Source organism: Pristiophorus japonicus, unplaced genomic scaffold, assembly GCF_044704955.1.
Source record: "Pristiophorus japonicus isolate sPriJap1 unplaced genomic scaffold, sPriJap1.hap1 HAP1_SCAFFOLD_214, whole genome shotgun sequence".
In the NCBI taxonomy this organism is placed as follows: Eukaryota; Metazoa; Chordata; class Chondrichthyes; family Pristiophoridae; genus Pristiophorus; species Pristiophorus japonicus.
This window is the reverse complement of record NW_027251843.1, coordinates 1,115,478-1,122,793: the sequence shown is the minus strand read 5'-3', so window position 1 is coordinate 1,122,793 and position 7,316 is coordinate 1,115,478.

The following is a 7,316-nucleotide window of genomic DNA, read 5'->3' as shown; positions in this document are numbered from 1 at the left end:
GTGCTGGGGCCTCAACTATTTACAACCGAAATTAATGACTTGAATGAAGGGACCGAGTGTAATGTAACCAAATTTGCTGATGTACAAAGATAGGTGAGAAAGCAAGTTGTGAGAAAGACACAAAGATTCTGCAAATGGATATAGACAGGCTGAGTGAGTGGACAAAGATATGGCAGATGGAGTATAATGTTGGAAAATGTAAAGTTATCCACTTTGGTAGGAAAAATAAAAATTATTATTTAAATGGGGAGAGATTACAAAATGCTGTGGTACAGTTCATTGATATCTTCCTGCAGTCTACAGCTTTCTTCTTCATTATCAACCATAGCCGAGTTTAGTATCATCTGCAAACTTAGTATCATCTGTAATCATACTCTCTACATTCAAGTCTAAATCATTGATATATACCACAAAAAGCCAGGGACCCAGCACTGATCCCTGCCGAGCCCCACTGGAAACAGCCTGCCAGTCACAAAAACACCCATCAACCATTACCCTCTGCTTCCTGCCTCTGAGCCAATTTTGGATCCAACTTGTCACTTTGTCCTGGATCCCTGGGCTTTTACTTTTGTGACCAGTCTGCTGTGTGGGACCTTCTCAAAAGCCTTGTTAAAATCCAAATACACTGCATCATATGCACTGCCCTCATCGACCCTCCTGGTTATCTCCTCAAAAAATTCAATCAAGTCATTCAGACACGACCTTCCCTTAACAAATCCATGCTGACTGTCCTTGATTAATCCGTGTTTTGTTAAATGAAGATTCCTCCTATCCCACCCCCGAGGTTAGGCTGACTGACCTGTAGTGACTCGATCTATCCCTTTCTCCCTTTTTAAACAAAGGTACCACGTTTGCAGTCCTCCAGTCCTCCGGTACCTGGGATTGCAATGTCAGCATCGCCCCTCTCGGCCAGCTCGGTCAGTAGTGGTGCTACCGAGACACTCTTGGTGATGGACAGTGAAGTCCCCCACCCAGAGTACATTCTGTGCCCTTGCTACTCTCAGTGCTTCTTCCAAGTGGTGTTCAACATGGAGGAGTACTGATTCATCAGCTGAGGGTGGGCGGGAGGTGGTAATCAGCAGGAGGTTTCATTGCCCGTGTTTGACCTGATGCCATGAGACTTCATGGGGTCCGGAGTCAATGTTGAGGACTCCCAGGGCCACTCCCTCCCGACTGTATACCACTGAGCTGCCACCTCGGGTGATGGAGGAGTCTGGGACATTGGCTGAAAGGTATGATTCTGTGAGTAGGACTTTGTCAGGCTGGTGCTTGACTAGTCTGTGGGGCAGCTGTCCCACTTTTGACACAAGTCCCCAGATGTTGGTGAGGAGGACGTTGCAAGGTCAGCACTGAGCCTGGGTCCACTGTCCTAGGCGGTCCTAGCTGCTGTTATTCTGCCTGATTGGACGGTTATTATTAGAGACTCAGACCACAGCAGAAATCCCCCGTGCAAAAAATAACTGAAGAGACTGTCAGATCGGAAGAATGAAACTTCACCCACAGAGGAAGTGAAAGAGGGAGGTTGTCACAGCTGTACGTCTGTTAATGACACGGGAGAAAACTGTGAACCGCGCTCACAGCCGAGAATCTTACAGCACAGAAGGAGGCCATTCGGCCCATCGTGCCTGTGCCGGCTCTTTGAAAGAATTACCCAATTAGTCCCACCCCGCCTCTATTTCCCCGTAATCCAGCAAATTGTTCCTTTTCAAGTATATATCCAATTCCCTCTTGCAGACCTGGGCCCACAGCATTAGACTGCCCCTAACCTGGGCACCACATTGGCATCTCATTCATTCACTGGGTCAGGACATGCCTGGTGTGGGAAATGGAGTCCAGGGCTCTGAACATTCCCTCTCCTCTCCTGAGGAAGGCTTCATGCTGGGGTCCAGTTCCATGGGCCCCGACAGCACATTCCGACCTTACCTACTTCCTCATTCCACGTGTGTAAGCCTGGACCCTATCACCAGGATATCTGACTGCAGGAGGCCTCACCACTGTGTCCAGCACTGTCCTCACCCGAAATCCACACACAGTCTGCATTGATCTGGGGCCTTTAATGTGCCAAAGGTCACAAGACACTTCACATCGCTGCTGTAAGAACGTGGGGAGCGGGGGTTCGGGGGGCTTTAGGAAGGGTGATTGAAGGCCTGGGTGAAAGAATGGCGTTAGATGGAGGAGAGAGAGCTGGAGAGGAGGAGGGATTAGAAAATAAGAAATAGCAGGAGTAGGCCTGCGGCCCCTCGAGCCTGCTCCGCCTTTTAATATGATCATGGCTGATCCGATCATGGACTCAGGTCCACTTCCCTGCTTGCTCTCCATAACTCCTTATTCCCTTATCGGTTAAGAAACTGTCTATTTCTGTCTTAAATTTATTCAATGACCCATCTTCCACAACTCTCTGAGGCAGCGAATTCCACAGATTTACAACCCTCAGAGAAGAAATTCCTCCACATTTCAGTTTTAAATGGGCGGCCCCTTATTCTAAGATTATGCCTCCTAGTTCTTGTCTCCCCTATCAGTGGAAACAGCCTCTGCATCCACCTTGTCAAGCACCCTCATAATTTTACATGTTTCGATAAGATCACCTTTCATTCTTCTGATTTCCATTCAGTGTAGGCCAAACCTACTCAACCTTTCCTCATAAGTCATTGCCCTCATCTACGGAATCAACCTAGTGAACCTTCTCTGAATGCCTCCAAAGCAAGTGTATCCTTTCTTAAATATGGAAACCAAAACTGCACGCAGTATTCCAGTTGTGGCTTCACCAATACCCGGTATAACTGTAGCAAACACTTCCTTGCATTTATACTCTATCCCCTTTGCAATAAAGGCCAAGATTGCATTGGCCTTCCTGATCACTTGCTGAACCTGCGTAATAACCTTTTGTGTTTCATGCACCAGGACCCCCAGTTCCCGCTGCACTGCAACACTTTGTTATTTTTCTCCATTTAAATAATAACTTGCTCTTTGATTTTTTTTCTGACAAAGTGTATAACCTCACACTTTCCAACATTATATTCCATCTCCCAAATTTTTGCCCATTCACTTAGCCTGTCTATGTCCTTTTGCAGGTTATTTGTTTCCTCCTCATACCTTGTGTTTACTCCTTTCTTTATATTGTCAGCAAACTTGGCTACATTACACTCGGTCCCTTCTTCCAAGTCGTTGATATAGAGATTGTAAATAATTGGGGTCCCAGCACTGATTCCTGCAGCATCCCACTAGTGACTGATTGCCAACCCGAGAATGAACCATTTATCACGACTCTGTTTTCTGTTAGTTAGCCAATCCTCTATCCATGTTTATATATTACCACCAACTCCGTGAACTTTTATCCTGTGCCTTTAATGTGGCACCTTATTGAATGCCTTCTGGAAATCCAAATACACCACATCCACTGGTTCCCCTTTATCCACCCTGCTCATTACATCCTCAAAGAATTCCAGCAAATTTGTCAAACATGACTTCCCCTTCATAAATCCATTCTGTCTCTGCCTGACTGAATTATGATTTTCCAAATGTCCTGCGACTATTTCTTTAATATTTTCCCAACTGTTCTATAGTTTCCTGTTTTTTGTCTGCATCCTTTTTTTAATATGGGCATTACATTTGCATTTTTCCAATCTGCTGGGATCTCCCCAGAATCCAGGGAATTTCGGTAAATTACAACCAATGCATCCACTATCCCTGTCGTTACTTCTCTTAAGACCCCAGGATGTAAGCCATCAGGTCCAGTGGATTTATCCGCCTTTAGTCCCATTATCTTACTGAGAACCACCTCCTTAGTGATTGTGATTGTGTGAAGTTCCTCTCCTCCCCCCCCCCCCCCCCGCATAGACCCCTGACTATGCACTGTTGGGATATTTTTAGTGTCCTCTACTGTAAAGATTGCTACAAAATATTTGCTCAGTGTTTCTGCCATCTCCATGTTCCCCATGTCTAATTCCCCGGTCTCGTCCTCTAAGGGACCAACATTTATTTTATCCGCTCTTTTCCTTTTTATATACCTGTAGAAACTCTTGCTATCTGTTTTTATATTTTGTGCTAGTTTACTTTCATCTTCCATTTCTTAATCATTTTTTTAGTCATTCTTTGCTGGATTTTAAAAGCTTCCCAGTCTTCTGTCCTCCCACTAATTTTGGCCCTTGTATGCCCTTGTTTTTAAATTGGATACCGTCTTTTATTTCTTTAGTTAGCCACGGATGGCTATCTTTTCTTTTACATCCTTTCCTCCTCACTGGAATATATTTTTCTTGAGAGTGATTAAATATCTCCTCAAATGTACGTCACTGTTCATTAACCGTCCTACATTTTAATCTATTTTCCCAGTCCACTTTAACCAACTCTGCCCTCATACTTTTGTAGTCTCCTTTATTTAATCTTAGTATACTAGTTTGAGATTCAACTTTCTCGCCCTCGATCTAAATTTGAAATTCAACCATGATATGGTCACTCATTCCAAGGGGATCGTTTACTGGGAGATTGTTTATTAATCCTGTCTCATTGCACAAGACCAGATCTAAGATAGCCTGCCCCCGGTTAGTTTCTTTACATACTGTACAAGGAACCCGTCCCTTATGCACTCTATCAACTCTTCTTCAAGGCTACCCTGACCAATTTGATTTGTCAAATCAATGTGCAGGTTAAAATCACCCACTACAATCATACCATGAGAACTTCCAGCGCGAGCAGCTCCAAGTGAGCGATGGCTTCGAGGTGGGTGATTGGGTGATGTCATCAGGACCCAGGTCGGCATTTGGAGCGTGGGCAGGAACATCGGCGGACCCAGGTAAAGCAGAGGAGTGGGAAGGTCGCGGGGAGGTGTGGTGAGTGATCGAGGTGGAGGAGCGATGAGGGATTGTGGCTGAGATTCGGTTGGTGATCGTGGCGGAAGTCCGGCAAATGTTTGGTGCGGAGGTGCGGCGGGAGATCGTGGTGGAGGTCAGGCGACTGTTTGGCGCAGAGGTGCGGCGAGAGATCATGGCGGAGGTGCGGCGAATGTTGGTGGCGGAGGAGCGGTGAGGGATCGTGGTGGAGGTGCGGCAAATGAGGGATCGCGGCCCAAAAGAGCCGAGGGCCCAGGGGCAGCACGGGCCAGCCCACACTGCAATATGTAAGCGCACTGGGTCAGTGAGGTCAGTGAGGTCAGGGGCAGTAGGTCAGTGAGGTCAGGGGCAGTAGGTCAGTGAGGTCAGGGTTCATATTGGAGTGAGGCAGGGTACGGACACTGCATTTTGGAAAGTTGGGGTTTATGGAGAGCGGATGAAGGAAGCCAGGAGGGGACAACGAAATAATCGAGTTTAGAGATGAGACTGCACACAGGGAGGTTAAAGTAATAGTGACCTCAGTCTTTATCAAGACACTCCAGAGTGAGGAACAGGCCTTAGGGGCTGGCTTATATACAGTGCTCCCAAGGGATGCTGGGATCCCTTGGGACTTCAGGGGATGTACTCCCTGGTGGCAGAACATGGGAGTGCATGCTTTACAGATACACAACAGAGCCAAGCAGAGCCATGGGTTTCTTCCATCAAGGGGCTGATGTAGGGCGGAGATGGGCAACGTTGGAGATGGAAATAAGAGGATGTGGCGTTCGAAGCTCAGTCTTTGGAGAACCAATAGGAAGGAGCCATGTTTCCTGGTCTCTAGTGGAGGAGCGGCACCCTTCAGTGAGAAAACCAAGGCCTGTCTGAGGGCAGGTATTGTGACGGTCAGAGGTCCATTTTGTGGAAGGAGGAAAGGTCAGAGAGACCACAGACATTGTGCTCACCATGGACTCCGCCGCTGAGTGGGGTCAGCGGCCGGAAGGAGGCCCGAGCGTCGCCGGGGGCGAGGGAGGCACGAGTGTCACCGGGGGGGGGGGGCGGGGGGGGGGGGAGGGAGGCCCGAGCATCGCTGGGGGGGGGGGGGCGGGGGGAGGGAGGGAGGGAGGCACGAGCATCGCCGGGGGGGGGAGGGGGGGAGGGAGGCCCGTACGTTAGGGTGAGGAGTGAAGGTCGGGCCCAAACCTGTGGATGGGGCGGGTCGGAGGCTCACAGCCGTTGAGTTCGCCGGGATAGGTTGGAGCAGCTGAGTCGGCCAATGGGGAGTGAGCAGCGAGGGTCCAGCTGGAGGGACATGGCAGCAGGCAGGTCGACCTGGAAGGTAGGCCGAGGATGGGCGATGGGTAGTGGGACCTTGCGTTCGGGATTTTAGGGATTTAGGGGTAGGTAAAATACTTACACCGCAGTCAATCCACCTACGGCCCAAGCACCCAAGGCCCCACCCCACTGCTGGCCAAGAACGAGGAGACACCCATCAAGGACACTGAGGCAGTCACAACCTGCTGGAAGGAACACTTTGAAGATCTCCTTAATCGAGAATCTGCCTTAGATCTGAGTGTCCTCGACTCCATCCCGCAGCATGCTACCCATCACCTTCTCAGTAAAACCCCAGCCCTGCACGAGGTTGAAAAGGCCATCTGTCAGCTCAAGAACAACAAGGCATCGGGGACAGATGGAATCCCTGCTGAGGCATTAATTTATGGCAGAGCGTCACTATTGACATGAATGCATGACCTCATCTCTCTCATCAGGAGGGCGGAGAGCATGCCGGGAGATCGCAGAGATGCAGTAATCGTGATCCATCTTTAAAAAAGGGGACAAGTTCGACTGCGGCAACAGCAGAGGAATCTCCCTGTTATCAGCCATTGGGAAAGTCATCGCTAGAATCCTCCTCAACCGTCTTCTCCCTGTGGCTGAGGAGCTCCTGCCGGAGTCACAATGCGGATTCCGTCCACTACGGGGTACAACGGACATGATATTTACGGCGCGACAACTGCAAGAGAAAAGCAGGGAACAGCACCAACCCTTGTCCATGGCCGCCTTTGACCTTACAATGGCCTTTGACACTGTTAACCGCGAGGGTCTGTGGACCATCCTCCTCCATTTCGGCTGCCCCCAAAAGTTTGTCCCCATTCTCAGCCTGCACCACGACGACATGCAAGCCATGGTCCCAACCAACGGTCCATCATAGACGCAATCCACATTCAGACTGGAGTCAAGCAGGGCTGCATCAACGCACAAACCCTATTCTCGATCTTCCTGACGACAATGCTCCACCTCACACTATTGGAGAACCAATAGGAAGGAGCCATGTTTCCAGGTCCCTATTGAAGGACCAATAGGAAAGAGCCATGTTTCTTGGTCCCTATTTGGGGATCAACAGGAAGGGGCCATGTTTCCTGGTTCGTATTGGGGGACCAATAGGAAGGTATCATGTTTCACGCGACCTATTCGAGGACCAATAGGAAGGAGCCATGTTTCCTGGGCCCTATTCGA